The 22483-nt window shown below is 42.4% G+C and overlaps 1 protein-coding gene across 1 annotated transcript in view; it reads left to right on the top strand.

The window, feature by feature from the left end:
• Window positions 1-608: 608 nt before the first annotated feature.
• Window positions 609-22483, top strand: part of FOXN3 (forkhead box N3) — a 299791-nt gene continuing 277916 nt past the window's right edge. The window contains exon 1 of the mRNA XM_077819245.1: window positions 609-738. The gene's annotated coding sequence lies outside the window, so the exon portion shown is untranslated. The remainder of the gene's footprint in view (window positions 739-22483) is intronic.

Genomic DNA, 22483 nt, shown 5'->3' with positions numbered 1-22483 from the left:
CTCTGTACCCCTGGCCCTCTACTCTTAGCCCTGACCCTCCCTCTCACCCCAAAATGCAGAGTTCCGCACATATGGATGTGACACATAGGAGCTGCTATTGGATTGTGGGGCAAGGATACCAGAAATTTGGCTCTGTTTTTGTAATGGGTGAATAGCAGACATGCCCAAGCTTCAAAATTTAGATCTCGCTCCAGGTTCCTATTTTGAACCGTCTATAAAGTTTTCCTAGTTTCAAATTCCAGATTGTGTTTTGGCTTATTAGATAGGAGTCAGCAATAAAATTCAGATCTGGGTTTAGATTTGGGTTCATACTCCACCCTCTTCCCCAAAGTCTGGGCTATTCACAATCCATCAGGTCCATCTCTAACATAATTTGTAATGTTTCAGAAGTCATAAAGCAGGCAGTGCTTACATGACCATGTTCCCCACTAGGTGCTGGCAAGTGAGTCAGAACAATAAACATGATCTTTATTCTGCAATACAGTTTGTGGGACTCTCTATTATAGTTGAGCACTAGGACCCAGCAGAAAGTTTCCTTATTTCTGTGCTTTTAGCAGTACCTCTGACACAAGGATAGCTCAGTGAGCATGGAGTCTGGGTTATGGCTGCATTCTGTCTATAGGGATCATTCCAAATATTGAACAAAACCAGAATGGAAGGATTAACTGTGAGAATATAACATACCTGCAACAGCAACTAATGCAGAAGGAAGCAAGAGCAAAAAACAAAGATTAAAAGGTAACTAAAATGGTTCTCATTTCCTGTCTTTTAATCTTTGGTTCAGTGTTTAGTATTGTCATTAGAAACCTATAAATGTTCAGGCAACTGCATGGGTGCACACTTGAATTTTTAGATTTTGTCCCCCCTCCCCAGAAAAAAAATTCCATCTGTTTCTAAATGGATACACTGCATGCAGCTTAAACTGTAAAAGGATGCAGGATGTACAGTAACCTTATCCAAATTAGTTTAGCTCCAAAAGTAAGTTCATATAAAAACAAACAAACAAAAACTTTCTGCAGGCGTTTAGTTGCTAAACCTTTTTGCTTCATTTGTTGTGGAAAAGCAGAACTTGCTTGATCTGATCAGGTAATTGATGTGTGTTTGTTAATAGCTTTCTAGCTACATTGAGAATGAGTTATGAATGACAAAAATGTTCAAGGGCCTGATCCCATGCAGTCTTTACTCAGGCAAAACTCCTGTTCACTTCAAGGACGTGCAGGACGGGATCCTCCTAATTTTGCAGTTCTGCTAATTTTGGTAGTTAACATTATTGATGGTCACTCAGCTTTGTTGTTTTAACCAAATTTTCAGATCTGTGGTTGCAATTTAGATCAAGCTTCAGGTCAATCAGCTATTCTGAATTTATTTTTTAGATTCTAAATAGAGATTAATAATATTTGGAGGGGAAACTGCCAGGCCAGAGCTGCTAAGAATTTTCTCCACTTTTTGCTCACAATACAGAAAGATATTTTTGGAAAATAAAGCATTTTGCCCCAGCAACTCTACGGCCAAATCCTATAAAGCTGCTGAGCACCTCCTGTGAGGTGCTGAGTACCTTCCCCTGACTTCAGTGGGTTTTAATGGCACTGAGCACATCACAGGATTGGACACTTAAATTGCAGGGTGTTTTGTTTCATTTTAGTGTTAATAGGCTGAGTGTTGGTAGTTCTCAAACACAAGCTGTGCTTCAGGAAAGGCATTTGAGAACTGTTGGGGTGGATGATGATAATAATTTAAAAATGCATCAAATTTGAAAGGAATAGGCTATTGACAGCCTCCATATGGAGATTGTCATAGCCCGTGTGCTTCCAGTTCATTGACACAGTCATTTCACTAATCTTAGGCAGACACCCTGTTATATTTCTTTTGTTCCTGTGTTTCACTGATTTTTAGATCTGTTTTATAGAGAAGCCCAGTTCATACTTTACAGTTCGTATATTTGTTTTATACACACTCACACACAATGATTCACCAGTTGTGTTAAGAGTGATTTGTCAAAGCTATTCAGAGAGGTATTTTCCTATTTTCTGATTAGCTTCCCCTTGCCTGCCTTTCTTCAATATTGACTTCTAACTTAGTTGGACTTTTTCTTGGGTTTATTTCTTCAAAATATATATGTGATTACTCTCTCAATAAAATAAGCCTCTCCCGCCCTTTCCCCCCCACCCCTCCCCAGCATACTTGTTAGACTGTGGTCAGCTTTTGTTTTGTATTATCAAAATATTTCTGTAAAATTCTGTCATTACTGCACTATTGTGGTATACACAATTCAGTTGACTGAAACTTTAATTGCAGCAAACAGTGTTATGCTGTAGTATCATTTGCGTTACACCAGACCATTTCTTGGGTGGGTAGTGGGTAACTGGATTTCTTAATAAAATTATTACATTAGAATTTTTCATGCACAAAATGTTTACCCAGTGAGAGGGTAAATCAAAAATAAAAATGAATAAACAATTAGGATGAGTTAGTGCAGTATTAAAAAATCATGGCAAGGCCACTGTTATGAGCACAATGAATTCGGCAGCAAAACTGTGTTTTTCTCTCAGTATCTCATGCAGTAGCCAGGAAACTCTGGAAAGTGTGATCTCTTTGCAACTGAAAATATAAGGCCTTCTAACATTTGCAGCCTAAGCATTACGTGTCATTAAAGTAGCTCTCTTGTAAAAGAGGGACTGTCCCAGGAGCTGTAAAATCTATAAACACTTTTCTGATTGGCTTAAAAATTTAGACACAGGAAGTGGATGGTATCTAATAACAGACAAGTGGAGACACTGTTGTCATGGAAACTGAGAAGACTACCCCCCATTTATTTAAAAAAAAAAAAAAGAAAAGAAAAGAAAAAAAAAAAGCCTGCATGTCATCAGAAATGCCTGCAGAACACGCTGGCTTCTGCTGCCTTTCCCACAGCATCTGTTGAAACCTGAGAATGTGCCTGTCACATCAAGGTCATGTTACAACAAACCCTGCACTGTCTTCCATATTTCGTATCTATATTTCACTTCAGACTCTTGAAAGAACAAAGAGTTAAGGGAATCAACCTGCAGTCCTTACTCAGGCAAAACTCCCACTGATTTCAGTGGGAGTCTTGCCTGAGCAAGGCCTGTAGTATTGGGCCCAGAAGATGTTTCTGCTGAAGTTTCGGGTTCCACACTGTGAAAAGGCTAAGACAAGAGGGGCTGAGAAAAAAAGTATGCGGGTGACTATTATTTTAACTTGCTACTGGGCCAAACTAATTCCTTGTGTAGCGCCTGTGGCTTCCAGAGGAGTTATAACAGATTAATTAGGCCCATTTTATAGGTGCTGGAACTAAGGGTGCAGGCGGTGCTGCAGCACCCCCCTGGCTTGAAGTGGATTCCATTATGTACTGGGCTTACAGTTTGGTTCAATGGCTCTCAGCACCCCCACTATAAAAACAGTTCCAGCGCCCCTGCTTGTCATCATTAATTACCAAAATATGTTAAAAGTTTATAATTTAAATTTGAATGTCACAACTCTCCTTCGTATCTTGGGGAAAAAACCTTGAATGAATAAGTGTCAACTGTTAACATTAAGTAATCGTTTCTATTGGAGCCTCTGTTTGCTTCAGGAACACAGTGAAGGTTACAACTGAGACATGAAAGAAAAACATACTGCATGAGGGGTGAATACAGCATGGGAAAATAAAGACTGATAATAAACCGCTACAATTAGTATTATGGTTAATTAAAGTTTTACTTTGCTGGTCTTTTGAAAAGTTTCTTGTGTCTGAGAGGGAAGAGCCATTTTGCTTTTAAAAGCTTAACTGGAATCTTTCACAACAAACTCACAAGAAAGACTTGTGGGAGGGGTTGATTCCTTCCTCCCCTTGGGTAGCTGATGCTGATCTCAAATGTTTCTGACAGAAGAACATCTCTGCGTGTTTATTACATTTGCTCCGAAGCATTTCATTTTGGTGTTCCCTTAGATCCCCATTTAGCAGTGTTATCCTTATCAAATGGTTAGTGTAAACCACTTGAATGCTTCACCCTCAATATAAATCATCAGTTTTGAAAGCTACTACAATGACTAGTCTGACCTTTGTTTTCTCTTTACTTGCATATTTCATTGGTTTTTAAGGAAAACTAGCTGACTGCTGAGCAGTTGTTATAGCTTTAGGGCCAGATCTGAGTTGATAATGAGCTGAAGGTGCTCAGAATCTTGCAGGAGGCACTCTGCACCTTCCAGGACTGGACCCTTACTTTCTGAAAAACAAAGGGCTGACTCATTTACATTAAGGCTAGAGCAGTGTATTAAATCAGTGTAAGTGTAATGTACTCCCTTTACGCTGCCAGAGGGGTTTACAATGAGTCAAATAAGTTATTTGAGTGCAAATAAGAGTCAGCCTCCGAGAGTTCTAGAACTGAAGCATGTCAGCTTATCATGAAAACAGTGGTTCATGTACACTTCAGAAAAGTCTTTGAGATTTGGATAATTGCATAATTTTATCCAGCTCATATTTAATTAGCTAGATGTTGCTTTTAATTGAGTGGAACTTAAATGAAGAATGTGAGGCTTAATGGCAAAAGTTGTTCTCTTTTCTAGCAAAGAATTTCCTGTTGTCAGGATCTTTCTTATCTGTAGGAACGTTCATTGGCAGGAAATATGTCAGTTACTTGTTTTTACAAACTGAAGGAAATGAACTGGATTAGTTAGTTGCTTTCTCGATTCAACCTTCATTCTTCATGGTCCCTAATGTTTGTGTAACAGTATTTATCTCTGATCAGTTTAGTGTGTAAAAGTTTTATTACACCAAACACTTATCAGTACTCTTTGACATGTGAAATGCAAGATACAATCGGAAGCAAAATTATATTTGGTTTTGTCAATCCACATTTCCTCCACCCTGCTCCCTTTTTCAAAAGTGGACTGTAAAACTGAATGCATAAATTGCCTGTTTGCATGCAGAACTGGTATTTGGATGTGCAAATTGGATAACTAATTTCCTGTATAGTCAGTTTGCATGCACAGATTTTTTTTCTCATATAAAGGCCAGTTTCAGAGGGCATAAAGTCGTACATGAATTATTTTATTAATTGTCCTTTGCATTTCTAATTCACCTTCCACCCAGGGATCACCAATGTTTACAAACATTAATACTCACAACACGTGTGAGGCAGGGAGGTATTATCTCCATTGTGTAGATAAGGAAACTGAGGCACAAAATGGGCAAATGACTTGTCCAAGGTTACAAAGCAAGTGAGTGGCAGAGCTAGGAAGAGAACTCAGATTAAGTCTCAGGTCTAGGTGTCCACCTCCCAGTTTTGGCTCTACTGCCATCCATAAACCCTGGAAGCACCAACTGAGTTTAAGTGCCTACATTTTTGCAGGTAAACTTCCCTAGGCCCCTATGTTACTGCCTTTGGAATGTGCACTGTTTCCTCACTCTAAGAATCCGGACACCTAGCTCCTGCCTAAGCTCCAGAGCAATTCACAAACCAGGGGAAGATAGGCATTTAGCTGCCTAAGTTGTCTTTGGGTCCAGATCTGGTAGGTATGCTCAGAGGCCATCTACCAGCTGGGGTCCCATTCAAAATCTGGATGGAAGAGGTGGCTACTTTTAGCATGCTGGTTATAACACTTACCTGAGATGAGGAAGACCCAAGTTCAATTCCCCTTCTCTGCCAGAGAGGGAAGAAAGGATTTGAACAGCTGTCTCCTACCCCTCACAGAATAGTGCTCTGATGACTGAGCTATGGGACAATCAGAGGCCTGGTCTACACTAAAAAGTTAGGTTGAAGGAAGCTGACTTAAGTTGACCTGTTAATGGATGTGTCTACACTACCAGGTCCTTTACACCAACCTAAATTGCCTTTAATGTTGACTTCTGTAATCCACCTCTGCAAGAGGTGTAGCGCTTAATTCGATTTTCATGGATTGACTGCAAGGTAATGCAGACGCAGTGTTGTGTAATTCGACTTAATTGGCCTCCATGTGGTGTCGTACAATGCTCGGCTGTGACCGCTCTGGAAATCATTCTCAACTCTGCTGCACTGCAGCCATGTACACAGGAAACAGCCCCTCCCCTGCTAAAGCCCCAGGAATTTTTGATTTCCCATTTCCTGTTTGATCAGCATTGGGAGCATGCCAGCTTGAACACAGCTGATCATGGAGACTACACGCCCCAAACATGCTCCAGCCTGGTCTGCACAGGAGGTGGTGTATCTCATCGCTGTGTGGGGAGAAGAGTCTATGCAGGCAGAACTCCGATCCAGCAGAAGAAATGCTGACATCTATGCAAAGATTGCTCATGGAATGGGGGAGAAGGGCTACATGAGGGACACACAGCAGTGCCGTCTGAAAATAAAAGAACTTTGCCAAGTGTACCAGAAGGCAAAGAAGGCAAACAGTCGTTCTGGTGTTGAACCCCACACATGCTAGTTCTACAATGAGCTGCATGTAATTCTTGAGAGTGATCCTACCAGCACCCCCACAAGCAATGTGGACAACTCACAGGTGTGTGAATCTAGGGACAACAAGGAGGACAATATGGTGGCTGAGGAAGAGGAGGAGGAGGAGAATGGAAGACAGGTGAGCAGTGGATCCATTCTCCCTAAGAGCCAGGAAATATTTTTAACCTTAGAGACCTGTGGGTCGCAGGACATCATGGTGGCCGACCGTGATGCTGGGAAAGGCACCTCTGGTGAGCATACAGTTACCATCAAAGTCCAGTTAAACTTTAGTGGGCACACACATTCGGTGGTATTTCATGTTTACTGTGAAGAAAAAGCGAGGTGCTATGGTGGCAGAGGGTGGCTCCCAGAAAAGACTGTTTATGTGGACTGGGATTATGTGGAATCCTCCAGGGATATCTCTAGGAAACGTTCATGGAGGTACTCTGCAATCCTTTGCAGAAGGTTTCTGGGCAGGACAGTCTTATTTCCTCCACCATAATAGGACACTTTCCCATGCAACTCCTGAATTAATTCTGCTGGCATCATTGCGGTACACAGCATAGCAGCATAAGGACCGGCTCTATACCCAGATGCTTGCAGCATCTCCTTCCTTTCTGCCTCTGTTACCCGCAGGAGACTGGTATCACAGAGGGTCGCCTAGGGGAAACAGGGGAAGTTCTCATTAAAAGTGCTCTTAGAAGAAAAAAAAAAGGGCAGGTAGACCCACCCCATACCCACACATTCCGGATTACCAAACCACGCAGCCACTAATGTGCCTTTACTGTGCTTGGCGTGGGTCGGTAAGTAATTTAAAGTGGCTGATAGGGGAGTGGGGCCCCACATGAGAGATTCCGCAATTTGGGAGTGAAAATGTTCCCCCCACCCCATTCGTAAACAGTTTCCCATGGAGCTACCTTTGCTTCCAACATGAGCTTGCCATAAATTTCATTAAAAGTGTGGTCACCCATGACCTGGGGAGGGCCTACTCACCATGGCTGGAGCAGCAAAACTGCACAGTGAATGGTTACAGATTATGTTATGGCTTGCACCTAATGTAATAAGGGTTGGTTTTTTTTAAGAAAACGGCCTTGCTATGGAAACATTTTATTCATGTGCAATGGCTCCTTTATTTTTTCCCCAGACTCACACACCTGTGAGGTGTTCACCTTGCTTGTGGAAATGTGTCCTTCGGCGTGTCATCAACACCTGAAAGCAGACTTTTGCTGATTGGAAGGAGAAGAAAGAGAACGCGGGAGGATATATTCACTGAGATAATGCACGCCTCTGGGACAGCTGACACAGAGCTGAGAGCGTAGAGGATTTCACTGTCCGAGAAGTTAGACATGGATATGGAGAGCAGAAAAGCTTCCAATGAGCAAGAGGAGCAGTGCAAGATGAGATGCTTCAGATTATGAGGGACCAAGCAGACATGTTGTGATGTCTGGTTGAACTGCAGGAACAGAAGCAGGAGGGTAGAGTCCCTCTGCAGACCCTGGTGGACAGCCAGCCAGCATCGCCTGGTGCAGAATCACCCTCCCCCAAGAGTTCCATGAGGCGTGAGCATAAAGTCCATTATCCCTTTCACTTAACTCAGGGGGAGGGTACAAGTAACAGAAGGCTCCTATTCACAGACCTTTGATGGTCTGGAATGTGGTGTTATGTTACACACCTGAAAATGTTTCTCCTGTTCCAACTTTACAACCCCTTTTCCCCGGGTCACCTATTTTCTGCTCTCCCTCTTTACTTATGTTTGTTAAATAAAGTAAATGGATTCAAGAAATAAATGTTCTTTACTGAGTAGAAGCAGTGGGCTGGGGTGGAGGGTTGGCTTTACAGGGACAGTGATACAAGTCAGGTGAAGCTTTGGGAAAGCACAATGCAGACACGCAGCTCATGTTACTGTAACTCATTATCGAAACGGCTTTTCAAAGCCTCACAGATACGCATCACCCCTTGCTATGCTCTTCTTATTGCCCAGGTGTCTGGCTGCTCAAAAATGGCTGCCATGCGATCTGTCTCAACTGCCCACCCTTACAGAAAATTGCCCCCCTTTTTTTCACTTTTATGGATATTATGGAGCACACAGCAGGCAGCTATAACCATGGGGATGTTCTCTTCACTAAGGTCCAACCTTATTAGGAAACTTCTCCAGCACCCTTTTATATGACCAAAGGCAAATTCAACCACCATTCTGCACTTGCTGAGCCTATAGTTGAAACGTTCCTTACTGCTGTCCGGATGGCCGGTGTACGGCTTCATGAGCCATGGGAGCAAGGGGTAGGCTGGGTCCTCCAGGATAACTACAGGCATCTCTAAGTCGTCAATGTTCATTTTGACAGGTTTCATGAAGTGAGCTGTAGCTCACGAAAGCTCATGCTCAAATAAATTGGTTAGTCTCTAAGGTGCCACAAGTACTCCTTTTCTTTTTGCGAATGTTCATTTTGTGGTCTGTAAAGAAATTCCCAGATTGTAGCTTTTTGAACAGACCCGAGTGCCTAAAAATGCACGCATCATGAACCTTTCCCGACCATCCTATGTTGATGTCGATGAAACACCCCCTGTGATCCACCAGCACTTGCAACACCATTGAAAAGTATTCCTTTTGGTTTATGTACTCTTTGGCAAGGTGGTCTTGTGGCCAGAATGGGGATATGTGTGCCATCTATCGCCCCACCGCAATTAGGGAACCCTATCACGGCGAAACCATCCACTATGTCCTGCACATTCCCCAGACTCACTACCCTTCATAGCAGAAGTCAATTAATGGCCCTGCACGCTTGGAGCACAGCAGCTCCCATGGTTGACTTACCTACTCCAGATTGGTTCCCCACTGACCAGTAACTCTCTGGCGTTGCAAGCTTCCAAATAGCAATCGCCATTCTCTTCTCCACTGTCAGAGCAGATCTCATCATTGTGTTGCTGAACTGCAGGGCAGGAGAAAGCTCTGCACAAAGTTCCTGGAAGGCAGCCTTCTGCATTTGAAAATCCTGCAGCCACTGCTTGTCATTCCATACCTGCAAAACCAGTCAGTGCTTGTTTCACGGGATCAGAAACGGCGCTCAATAGAGCGCAGATGCTCTGTGACTGCCAGCAGCAACTGTGAATTGTTTTTTTCAATGGCTTGCAGCAGGGCGGCAAATCCTACTTCGGCTCTGGAAATACTGCAGGAGAAGGCGCGAGGTGTTTGAGATTGTCACAGCAAGAGTGTACAACAGAGAAGGCTCCATGCTTCTGGAGTTTTAAGGTGGCCGTTTTAAGTTGCAAAAACCACTGGGTTGTTTCCTGTTAATATGAGGGAGGGAGCATAGTGCATCATGGGATGCCAATGCAACGTTCCCATTCGCCCCTGTGACAATGTTTTGGTCCCATGAGGAATTGCACAAACTTCCCGAAACACACTGCGGCAAGCTGCACTTTGGGATAGCTACCCATGATGCACTCCATCGAGACATTGAGCATGGTGTGGCCATGCACAATCAACTTAATTAATTTGGAGGCTTGAGGTTGAATTAGATAAAGTCAACTTAATTTTGTAGTGTAGACAAGCCCTGAGATGGGGCTCCTTCAATCTCTCCTGCTGAAGCTGTTGCATGGTGCATAAATAAAGGTGATGGGAGCAGAGAAATCAGACCTGGGATCTCCCACCTTCCAGGTGGGTGCTCTAACCACTGAATTGCAGTCAGTCCCACCTGGATTGTGGATTCCACTGTGGATAAACACTTAGCTAGTCATTGGACTAGAGAGAGGGAGAGAGAGAGAGAGAGAGAGAGGTCCCTCCCAGGATTCCAGTTTACAATGTAATTGGGGGGAAAAACCCCACACCAATTGAAAACAACTGGAGGTACCAAAAATTTAGATCCATTTCCTTTTCGGAGCCTCCTCCAAGTCTGAAGTTGTTGGGATCCCAGGTTGGAGACCAGTGATTAAGTTGAGATTCTGAAAACTGAGCGCTTACAGGTGGACTCATCGACCCATACTTAGGCACCGAAATAAGAATAAGTGGCCTGATTTTTTCAAAAGTGCTGAGAGCACACAGCAGTTCCCAGCCATGGAATCTCCTGGGTGCTCTGCACTTTTGAAATCCCCATTTATGTAGGTGCCTGACTTCATAGTCCTGTTTTTGAAAATCTTGGATTAAATAAATATAACATGAGCACCTAATGATAAATCTTTTCATGGCAGTGTCTTTGCATGATCACTTTGCCTGAGACCCAGAAGGTCTGTAAGGGGGATGGGCTGGCCTCTCGGACCCAAATAATGCAGTGTAAAAACAGACCTCATAGACTGCACCTGTTAACAAAACACTATATATTAAGCCTACAATAAGCTCATTATTAGCCTGTTCACGGAGATACTAAGTACTCAGTGATACCGTCACAATTTTTCATAATAAAAGAAACACTCAACCTAAAATACAAAGCTAAAGGTGCTGAATGGTCCTGAGCATGGTAGAAACAGAAAGCTAGATTGATTGACAGTAATAATATAGCTCTGGATTATTACTAGACATGAGCAGATCCAAACCAGGCCTATCCTGTGGTTTCAAGTTCAAGGCTGAATCCACTCTAGAGTTCAGGTTCAGATTTGATTGTGCCAAAATCTCCTGAGTTATACTTCCAAGGTTCTGAGATGGATGAGCCATCACACTCATAGGCAGGAGACCTGGGTCCTTTCCCGGTTTTCCCTTTGATGCTGTCTGTGGCGTTTGGCAAGTCATTTCTGCTTCCTGGGGATAATGATACTTACCTTCTATGTAAAGTGCTTTGAGATGTACTGTTGAAAAGCACTATATAAGAATTGAGTATTATTATTATTATTTTATTATATCTGTGCCATAGTTTCCCCTTGTGTAAAATGGGAATAACGAAGCTTGACGCCTCTCATCATCTTGTGTCTTGATTATTGCAATATCCGTTTCTCTGGCCTTGATAAATGCAACGTTGCCTTGCTCATGTCCATTCAGAATGCTGCTGCAAAAATCATTTTCCTAGACCGTCACTTTGATCATGTCATCCCGCTTCGGGTTCCCCCTTCTCTATCACATCAAACATACATGCCTGTCTTCAATTCCAAGGCCCTTCACAGCCTCTCCTCACCCTACCTGTCATCTCTCACTTGCTATCAAGATTTCGATTCCTGCCTCCAGTCGGCCCATGCTGCCAGCCTCCATTGCCCAGTTATTAAATTTTCACACACGCACCTTTGTGCTTTGCTCATGCTGCTCCTCATGCTTGGAAGAAGCCCCTCATAAATATCCTCAAAACTACTGCTTATCCTTCTTTGAACCCTGCCTTTCAACTCTTCTTTTCTGTGATGCCTACAAAAAAATGGAGAACTGTTAGGCTGCTGGTATGCTGACATCATTGCCTATCATTCTGACCAATGTTTTTCTAACTGTTTCCTTGTACTCCCCCATCAGCCTGTATGTATCCATCTGTTGTCTTTGGTATTATATTTAGATTGGAAGCTCTCTGGGGCTCATACCAGCTTTTTGGTCTGTGCTTGCACAATGCCTGGCACAATGGGGTCCTGGTCCATGACTAGGGCTCCTAAGTACTATAGTTAGATAAATTCATAATAATTTGTAAGAGCTTTGAGATATGTGGACGGAAAGAGAAATATAGATGATGACAGGTTTCAGAGTAACAGCCGTGTTAGTCTGTATTCGCAAAAAGAAAAGGAGTACTTGATGATGATGATTTTATTTATTATTTTGCTCCAGCTAGGACAGCTGGTGTTGTGAAAGTGCAACCATTAGATGTTCTTATCTTTAGTTGGGACAGGGCCTCTATTCTGTAAGGGCACGCGAGGTGATTCTGCTCCAATGGCTGTGCTGGGGAAGCTCCTCCCTTTCCCCGAAATCTACATTTGCTGTGGGGTAATCTTTTAGCTGCTAACACTCTGCCTCCTTTCTCTGACTCTGCTTCATTGCATAGGCAGAGGGATTCTGGTTTGTGAGTTCTTTAAAATGTATTCCCTGGGTGACTGGCATCAGTCAGCCAGGAAGGAAGGCACCCCCTGTGTTAGGACACTGTGGATATTGGGACTCTGCTGCTGCTCAGGTGGAGTGCTGGGTCCCTTAACTTGAACCTAATTGCACAATACTTACCAGCTGCAGATACTCCTCCACATCCTATTCACGTCAGCTGAGCTACTTAACATGGCTTCAAAGACAATATACTAGACTTTTTAACAAATTGAGTTTAAGTACAAGACAATACAAGCTAGGCTTTGGAAAGCAATTCACAACATTAGCTTCATTGCTAATTGCTGCTTGTAGTGTAAAATATTAGTACCCACTCTTTTTTTTTTTCTTTTTTTGCTTTCCTGTAGACCATTGATCCTGCTGCTACAGAACCAAGTAATAACCTTACTTCTGCATTGGCCCTGCCTTGTATCTTGAGTTCTCCACGCCATAGGCAGCTCTGTGACTCCCTGATATGGTGATGGTTTTTTTTTATGTTTGGCTTTACACAGTGGCCAACCTTTCCCCTGGATACATCAGCTTCCAGTGTGGCCAGTATATGCAGCCTTTCTGGCCTGATTCATCCCCCAAGAGCCTCACTGTACATTACTTCTCTTACGAGCATCCTCCCGCAGTGAATTTCAGTGCTGGCTGCACTTGTTGTGAAGGGAAGCGTAGGCAATTATAAGAGATGTGCCCAAACTAGGGTCCCAGCTTTTCCAAAGCTCAGGGTTGTTTGGATCTGGGTTTTGGAGCAGGTTCATCTCTACAAATTCCCAAGAAACTGGTTAATATGTTCATTTTAACCCTGAGTTTTGTAAAGCTTTTTGGGAAGGGTTTCAAATATCTCAATCCTGTTTTTTTAACATTATCTTTACTGGGTTTTTCTAGCTTCATTCTTTACAGAGAGAAACCATATTTTAATAATTCACTTATATACTTTTCACTCCATTAACATTTTATCATTCTAGCATTGTGCATATGGCGAACTGCTTAATCTGCTCATTAGGGGCCTAATCCTGCTTCACACATGCACCTGCGTCCAGGTGTGGAAGTCCCTAAATGGAGCTGCTATTTTGCTTTTTGGACTGAGGGGAGTTTTTTAGATTAGATTAAACAAAACATGCAGAGTCGGGGGGTTGTTTGAGTTTTGTTTTTTAAGAAAAAAACTTACTTACTGCTACCTTAACGTGTTTATTAAGGGTCGGGTTGTAACTCAGAAAATAAAGGGAATAGTTAAGTGTCAGACCTCCTTGACTCTGTGAAGCCATCACAAAATGTAACACTAAGGGCCTGATTGTATAAAGACTGTGGGGTTATTTCTGCTGTCACTTACATCATTTTCACACCATTGTATCATTGCTGATTTCAATACTGATTTATACCAGGGCTAAAATGCTTGCCTAATCTGCATGTACATTTAGCATGATTTGCACGTGTTTTTGTGTACAGATAGCCAGTTAAGAGTTGCACAGTCACGGTAACTGTTAAAAGAAACAGAGGCGTGAATTAGGGCACCAAATTTGCATGTTTGGTGCCCTAATTCACACCTCTGTTTCTTTTAACAGCTGTTTGTACCTGCACCCCAATATGAAATTAGGCTTTGAACTTTTACAGTGATTTTCCTTCTTTTTAAAATATAAAATAGACATTTAGAGTAATATGGAAATCATTATTTATTTATTTATTTATTTATTTATTATTCAGATGCTGAGACTATGCTTGGCACTTACCTAACACTTAGGAAGGCAAACTCCTTAGCCCACTGGTTTTCAGCCTGTGGTCTGTGGACCCCTGTGGGTTTGCAGACTGTTTAAGATTTCCAAAGGCGTCTGCATCTCCATTTGAAAATGTTTAGGGGTCTGCAAATGAAAGAAGGTTGAAAACCACTTCCCTAGCCCAAAGAATATGCAGTGTGAGAAGACAAGGGCAGTGGAGGACTTAAAAGGTGATTGCAAGAAATTTAAACTGGAAGTGGTGGAGAAGGCAAGGCCAGGGAGGTTCAAAGAGGCTGGGTGATGTGGTCAGAACACAAGCAAGGAAGATGGCTGTGTCTTGTGTGCTGGGGGGAGGGGGGTGATGCTGGTGTCAGGGAGGCCAGAGATCAGGAGGTTACAGTAATAAAGATGGAAGATGAGGAGAGCACGGATTTGGGTTTTAACCAGTTGGAAGATAAGAAGGTCAGATCTCAGAAATAGTGGGCCAGATCCTCAGCTGGTGTAAATTGGCATGTGTTACAATGATTTATACCAGGATAGATCTGGCCCTCTGTGTGTGGCAAAAAGCAGCAAGGTTTGGTCAAGCCTGGATGTGAAGAATGAGTGAAAGGGAAGAGATGAAGATGACCCCCAGATTACAGGCCTGAGTGACAGGGAAGATAGTGGTGTATTCAACAGGGAGAGTGAATGGGGGATTGGAGAGAGTTTGTGAGGAAAGATCAGGAGTCCAGTTTGTTATGTTGAGTTTAATTTGATGAGACATTCAGGAGATGTCTGTGAGACAGGCTGAGATATGGGAGAGGATGGAGCGGGACTGGTGAGGGAGATTTGTCATCCCCATAGAGATGATAGCTGAAGTTGTGTGAGTGGATAAGATACAGTGAGAAGAGAAAAGAAAAAGGGGTCAAGGACTGAGTGATAGAGTGACACACTGAGTGACACACTGAAAGACTCTGAACAAATGGCCAAAGAGGTGGAAGGTGAACCAGGAGAGCCAAGGGAGGACAAATGTCAAGCTGAAAAGAGTTATACAATCTTACCTAATATTTAAAGTTTGTAAGATAAATAGACGGACATCAACTTCTTGAGAGGCATAGGTCATGAATAATCACTTATACAATTCATAAACTTTGAAAAGCTAAGCTATCAACAAACCCCAGCTTAACTCTTATGTCTAATTTTTTTATATCTTCTGTTGTTGCAAAGTAGTCTAATGTTATAGTGCAGCAGACTTTCAAGTCCTGGGGATGGTTACAGCAGTATCACTAATTTATGCTGCATGGTGCTTCTGTCACTGTTCTTATACAGAGCTCTGCTTGTTATTTTTCCATGGAAGCAAAGCTGTGGCTGCAGAGTGTTCTGGATGTGCCTAGAGACTCCAGTACAGTTAATATTATCGAGGTTTGATTGAGCTATTTGGTTTTTGTTTGTTTGTTTGTTTGTAACTGGAAAACTGTTTTCACTATGTCTCTCTCCTTTTCCATTTTAAATTTTCTTTCGAAATCTAAACAATTTTGATTTGATGTGTCACTACAGAAATGACTGTTGTGTCTGGTACAAGCTTTATTACTTAAATGTATTGGGCCCAAATCACCCCTGGGGTAACTTCATTGACTGAGTTTTGTGGTGACCTTATAGGACCTGATTCTGATCTGAGTTCTCTGAATTTAATTCCTTTGGCTTCAGTGGAGTTAGCCTTGATTCACACTGGTGGAATTCAGATCTGAATTGTGCCTGTTGTATTTATGCTGCTAAGGGAGGCATTGTTATATGTTGGTATGATTAGCTGGTTTTCACTCTGCCAGATGCCTGAAGTGTGATACTGATGGCGATGGGGGCATCTGCTCGTCTGCCTTTCTAGCTGTCAACTGTGCGACTGGAAATGCTCAGCTTTGGACTAAAGGAATTAAAAGTCAGATTATTGCTAAGGAACTTCAAACAGGTGCAGGGAAGTCAGAGAATTTTCTTAAACGTAACATTATAGGAGAGCATTATGGGATACAGAACATCTAGGTCGCTGGTTTAAATCCAGCCCAGGCTGGTATTGGTTAAAAATCATTGCTGTCTGATAGATGTTTGGTGGCCTATGTGAAATGAGTTTAATAGTTCTCAGTCCATTTTCTGACAGATTAATGTCCACATTGTCACTATAATTACTAAATTGGTATTAGGTGGAGCCCTAATTTGTAGTCTAAGCAGCGAGACCAATAACTGAATAAGTGTGGAGATTGATTTACCCTCTGAACCATTTCAGAACTGGAAAGCAGTGACTCTGAAAAGGCTATGGGGTCATAGTGGACAAGTAACTCAACATGAGCTCCCAGTGCGATGCTGTGGCAAAAAGGACTAATGCGATCCTTGGGTGTATAAACAGGGGAGGAGTGAGCAGGGGTAAGGAGATGAGTTTACTTCTGCATATGGCACTGGTGAGACAAACACTAGAATACTACCTCCAGTGCTGGTGTGCATATTTTAAAAAGGATGTTGAAAAATTGGAGAGGATTCAGAAAAGAGCCACAAAAATTATTTGAGAGCTGGAGAAAATGCCTGATAGTGAGAGACTTAAAGAGCTCAATCTGTTTATCTTATCAAAAAGAAGATTGAGAGGTGACTTGATTACGATGGAAAAGTACCTTCATGGGGATAAAATACCGGGTACTAAAGGGCTCTTTACTGAAGCAGAAAAAGGCATCATAAGAACCAGTAGGTAGAAGCTGAATCAGACAAGTTCCAATTTGAAATTAGGCACACATTTTTAACAATGGGCTTGTTGGAACAAACTGCCAAAGTAGTAGATTCTCCATTTCTTGATGCCTTCAGATCACGATCGGAAGACTTTCTGGAAGGTATGCTTTAGCCAAACAAAAATTATTGGGTTCAGTACAGGGGGAACTGGGTATAACTCTATGGCCTGTTTCAGAGTAGCAGCTGTGTTAGACTGTATCTGCAAAAAGGACAGGAGTACTTGTGGCACCTTAGAGACTAACGAACGTACTTGAGCCTGTGATATGCCAGTCAGACTAGATGATCTAATGCTCCCTTCTGGCCTTAAACTCTGACTCTAGAAACAAGGTTGAGGCCTGTGGCTGGGGATGTGTGGGGAAGATTGGACAGCTATTGTTTGTCTTGAAATTTGTCCTATGGTTAAACAGAGAACTTAATTCTACTTTGCATGCTGCTAGCTGGTGCTTAGTGACTTTTGCTTTCTGAGCTCATAGGTGCTGGTGACATTGTGGAAACGAGCTGTGCCTTGGAAGAGTGAAAGGTAGCCTGCCTTTTCCTAGCCATTGCAGTCATGTGTGGCAAGCATAGCCCAAGTGGACTGGGATCTACTGAATCCTCTAACCTCTTTTGTACTGTCTCAGTGTTCTGAATCTCTTACTTGGACCAGGGAGTTTCTTTGATACAGTATATGGAGAATGAGAGGACACATTTTCTTCCGTGTCTGGAGATTTTTGCTAACAAAACAAATTGAAAAGAAAAAGAACCTACTGTACTTTTCAGTTAACGTATCTTAAATGTCACCTCTCAGAGGTCACTCATTTGGCTTCAGTCTGGAAAGTAATAGATACCAGACAACCAGTCAAACAGTTGCAGACCTGAGGGGCTGAAGCCTGCTTGGTGGTCCCGCACTCCTGTGTAAGTAGGAACGGCTACTGTTAAAGCGGCTGTGTGAACTGAGTAGGTGGTCTTAGTTCATTTCTGAGTGAGCGGTGATGATGTCATAAAAAGCCATCACACCACAAATTTTAACTAATTTGTAACTACAGGATCAAATTCTGTCCCATTTACACTTGTGCAACCAAGGTGAAGACAATGATACAAGATAATATAAAGGGATGTTAATGATGAGGACACAGACCAAATTGCTATTGCTTGGGCTCTGAACTCCTGTCGACTTTCCCTTACATGAATAATTCCATTGCGGTATTTGGAAAGACCTTCTTATAGAAAAACAATGTCATCATCTGCCAGGGGACTATGTGAATGCGCCATCATTAACAATACTCTCTATGATGATAGCATACACCCATTTATTAGGCAGGGTCTAGGAATAATAAAATCAGTTTTGTCCAATAATTTTATTCCATGAGACCCTAGCATTCAAAGCTTGTCTGCACCATGTGACCATTAAAGATGGTTTCCTTGAGCCACAGCTTCTCCTTCCCACTCTGTTGTTTTGCTTGCCTCCTAATCGAAACGTGGATGCCTTTCCATGGTGCAACACTTATATAGTTTGGGAATCACTTTTGGATCCTGCAGAATGAAAGGCTCTATGGAAATGAAAAGGATTCTTCTCTCTTTGTCATGTAATTTTCAGTCTCTTTTGAATTTGGGTGTTATCTGTCTTGAAACATCATACTGGTGGTGGTAGTAGTTGTTATTATAGTTGTTGCTATTATTGTATTATTTATTTGTGTTGTGGTAACAACTAGGAGCCCCAGTCATGGCTCAGGACCCAACTGTGCTAGGTGCTATATAAACATAAAACCTAAAAATGGTCCCTGCCCCAAAGAGATTGCAATCTAAGTAAGACACTTAGGGTAAAATTTACCCCACTGTAGAGAGCCTGTGCAAGACACTTCAAGTGGGATGGAGAGCCTTATGTGGGCTTAATTCACTCAGGTGAATTTCACTCTCTTGGAGTACGTCAATTTCACATACTTTATGTTTGTTCCCCTTGTCTGCTAAAAGAGGCATGAACATGGCGGGGTGAAAATACTGAGAGGTTACGTAGATTATTGTTATTATTTGAACAACCATTTTTGGTCTCCACATGTTCAACATGCCTTTCTCACTGTCACACAGCACTGTTGGTACATTACGGAAGGAAACTAGAGAATAATTGTAAAACCACTTTCATGTTGAAAAATGGCCAAATCCTGCTGTTCCTTGCTGTGCAAATAAAGGCAGCAGGATTGGGTCCATGATCTGCAGATAAGGTTTATTTAAACTGAACATAATTTTGAGGGAGTCTCCTGGTCCGAAAACTAAGTATGTAGCTGACATTTTCTGGTTTCATTTCCAAACTCAGGGGCCAAGATTTTCAAAAGTGCATGCCTAAAGTTAGTCTCCTCAATCCATTCTTAAGCATCCTAAATACGTAGCTTGATTTTTTTCAAAAAATGCTCAACATCCAGTAGCTTCCTCTGACGTCAGTGGGAGCTGCCTGGTGCTCAGTACTTTGGAAAATCTAGGCACTTTCTTTAAGTGTCAACCAATGGATTTAGGAGGCACTTTTTAAAAAGTCTTGGCCAAAATTTAAATCTTATAAGGCTTGATCCTGAGTTATTTATCCTGGTTCAACTCCAATTTATTTTGCCTTGCATTTCCTTTGGTAGCTCTGTCAAACTAGCTTTAATTGAGAGTTTTGCCTGAGCAAACAGCTCAAGATCAGGATGATAATAAACAAAGATCTAAATTCTACATCAGATACTCTCATGGAACTCCCATTGAATTCAATGGGAACCACCTGTGAGTGTCTGAGAGCAGAATTTGCTCCACAATCTATATTTATTTGCATTCTGTTCACACCTAAAGGGTCCCTTTTTTTTGCTCTTTCCCAGTGATCGAAGCTCTTATGAGTCTACTCTCTATTGATGTGTAGGGTGATTTATGTGAGTAACCCCCACTAATGCTTGGGGCTGGCTCTACAGTGTTTGCTGCCCCAAGCAGTGAAAAAAACTGCCGCCACGGACAGCAAAAGGAAGACGCTGCCGCCGATTTGCCACTATGGCGGGCAGAACAGAGAAGCTGCTGCCGAATTGCTGCCACGGCCGGAGGAATTGCCGCCCCTTTCTAACTGCCGCCCCAAGCACCTGCATGGAACGCTGGCGCCTGGAGCTGGCCCTGCTAGTGCTAGCAGGAGTAATGCACAGAAGTCTCCTTGGAGCTGGTGGAAGAATAGATCCATGTGTCCGTGTACAGGACATTGTGCTACATAGATTAATACTGCTGTGACCACCAAAACTGGTCTTTGTCATGAACAGGCAAGTGTCTTCATTGCTGCAAGTGTCTTTGGGTGATTGCAGCAGTCTGGATAAAATTCAGATATACAAATACCCCATTCCATTAAAGACAGAGGGCCAGATTCTGTCCTACTGTAAATAGTACAATGCCTGTGACCTTCACTGGCTTCAGTGAAGTGACACCCTCTACAGCTCTGAGTCTTCCAGTTAGCTAATAACTGTTCCCAGTGCCCTAACTACAGAGTGAAAATAAACAATCTAGTGCTACAGTTGCCAATTCATTTTTTTCCATTTGTCTCCTTTGGAAAAAAACGACGACCAACTTCTAAAGGAGCAGCCCTCGATGGTTACCAACCACTGTGTCTCTGAGCTGCCGATGAAAGAAACATGCTTTGATAACAAAAAAGTGTGTAATGAGTTGATTACAATGCATTACTTACCACTGCTAATAATTACCCTCTCTTATTATGGTGACTGTCTTCAAGTTTAAAATACCATTTTTATTGACCTTTCTCAGTCACCAGCCCAAAGAGAGATTTTTGGCTCACTTCTCTGCTGATGTAAATTGATGTAGCTCCATTGAAGTCAGAGCTAGACAGCTGTGGAGGGGATTTCCTCATGGCCTCTTTAATGGGAAAAGCAGTGGCTGTGTTGTTGAGCTAAGTTGCCTTCTGGAGCTCCTGTTGTGTTGGTATTCTTCTGCTTTGGTTCTGATACCAGGCTCTCACTGCCTGGCTCAATTTAGCCTTTAGTTATCTCCCTCTGGAGGGAGGCACTTCAGACAAGCTCCTCAGACAACAGTGGCTTGCAAGATGGCTCAGATGGGTGGAGGAGAAACTACTGAATTTCTGAATGGGAAAATACTATGTAGAAAAATACATTACTTTTCCCACCAAATATATATGAAGCACAAAGGACAATGTGGCTTGGTTTTCAAAACTGATTTCATTGGCAGTTTTAACACAAAGTTGTTTAACTTCTGGAAATTAAAGTTGGCAGCACAACAAATATATTTTGAAATTTGTTAAATATAGGATTCTTACATGTTAAATAAATGAGACCAAACTTTATAGTCACTCTATTGGACCTCATGATGTATCATTTTGAACTGCCTGCTATCTGTTAGGCTTTATCTGCCTGCAAAATCCATTTCTAATTCAGAACATATCTACCTTGTGATCACTTGCCAGAAATCTATTCCCAAGTTTCTCCTTATTTTAGTGAAATATCTCTGTCTCAGCACCTTTCCCAAGGTGGCTGATCTAATCACGGCACGATCAGTTATCACTTCTCATTTCCTTCGGTAGCCTTGTCAAATGCAATGCACTGCCTACCAAAATGACATTCAAATGTTCCCAGTGACCTAAGCTATTTCCCTCTTTTACGCTGTAGAACTAGAATTAAGCAGGGCTTTTTAACTATATGCCTTCTCCAAATTAAAGCTAGAAGTGTGACTTGTATTAGATTCACCTACATTCACCACCTCTTTGGTATCTTATTCCTAGACAGAGCAGCAATGCTTCTGTTTTGCCAACTGGCAAGAAGGTACTGACTTGTCATCATCAAAATAAAATTTGTCACCTCATTGTTTCCAACCTCTGTGCTTTCATGTGTTTTTTTTAAACTGTATATTTCATTGTATGCAAAGGTCAGAACATACAAAGCAGAACAATTGTTTTTCTCACTGCAGGAGTCATGTGGGCAGCTAAGTCTCTGGTTTATTTAAAAGAGTTTTCTGTGGACACCAGGCCAACAAGAGAACCTTTAAGCCTATTTGTAGGGAGGGAACCTTCTAGAGCAGTCCTAGTAGCTATTTTAGTAAGGGCTGTACCTGGAGGTACTCCCTCCACTCCTAGGGGTAAATGTACCCACCTGCACCCTTACATCCCCTGCAGGATTCTGCCAGTTAATGCAGTTGAACTGTTGGGAGCCCTCACTGAGTACATAGTTTCATTTCCCTATCAAATCACTAACTGGACACTCACTAGAGTTGTCTCTGACAGAGCCCTTTCCTTAAGAGCCAGGGAGGGAACCTGTAATTCTGACTAAATGGAGCTTCCCTCAGATGGTTCCATTGCTGATATTTGCATGTAACATTCGCTCCCCTCCCTGGCACCAAGCAGGGCTTCTCCCCAGCTCCAAAATATATGCTGCCCCACCCAGTCTCTTTCAAGGAACTTTATTTTCTTAACAGAAGCAAGTAAACCGAAAAACAGTCTTTTAACTCAGTCCTCCCTTGCAGGTTTCAGCCCACACCCCACAGGGGCCTCTGACAGCTTCCCAGTTCTGACAAGCTCTGCCTCCTCTGTGGGACAGCAGCCCCAGGGCTGTCTCCCTGAGCACCTGACCCCCTGCTCCAGGCACAGCCTGTCCTGATAAATCTCCCTCTTCCTTTCACTAGCAGCCCTTTATAGTCCC

Source organism: Eretmochelys imbricata, chromosome 6 (assembly GCF_965152235.1).
Source record: "Eretmochelys imbricata isolate rEreImb1 chromosome 6, rEreImb1.hap1, whole genome shotgun sequence".
Lineage (NCBI taxonomy): Eukaryota > Metazoa > Chordata > Testudines > Cheloniidae > Eretmochelys > Eretmochelys imbricata.
This window is presented reverse-complemented; position numbering and strand designations above follow the sequence as displayed.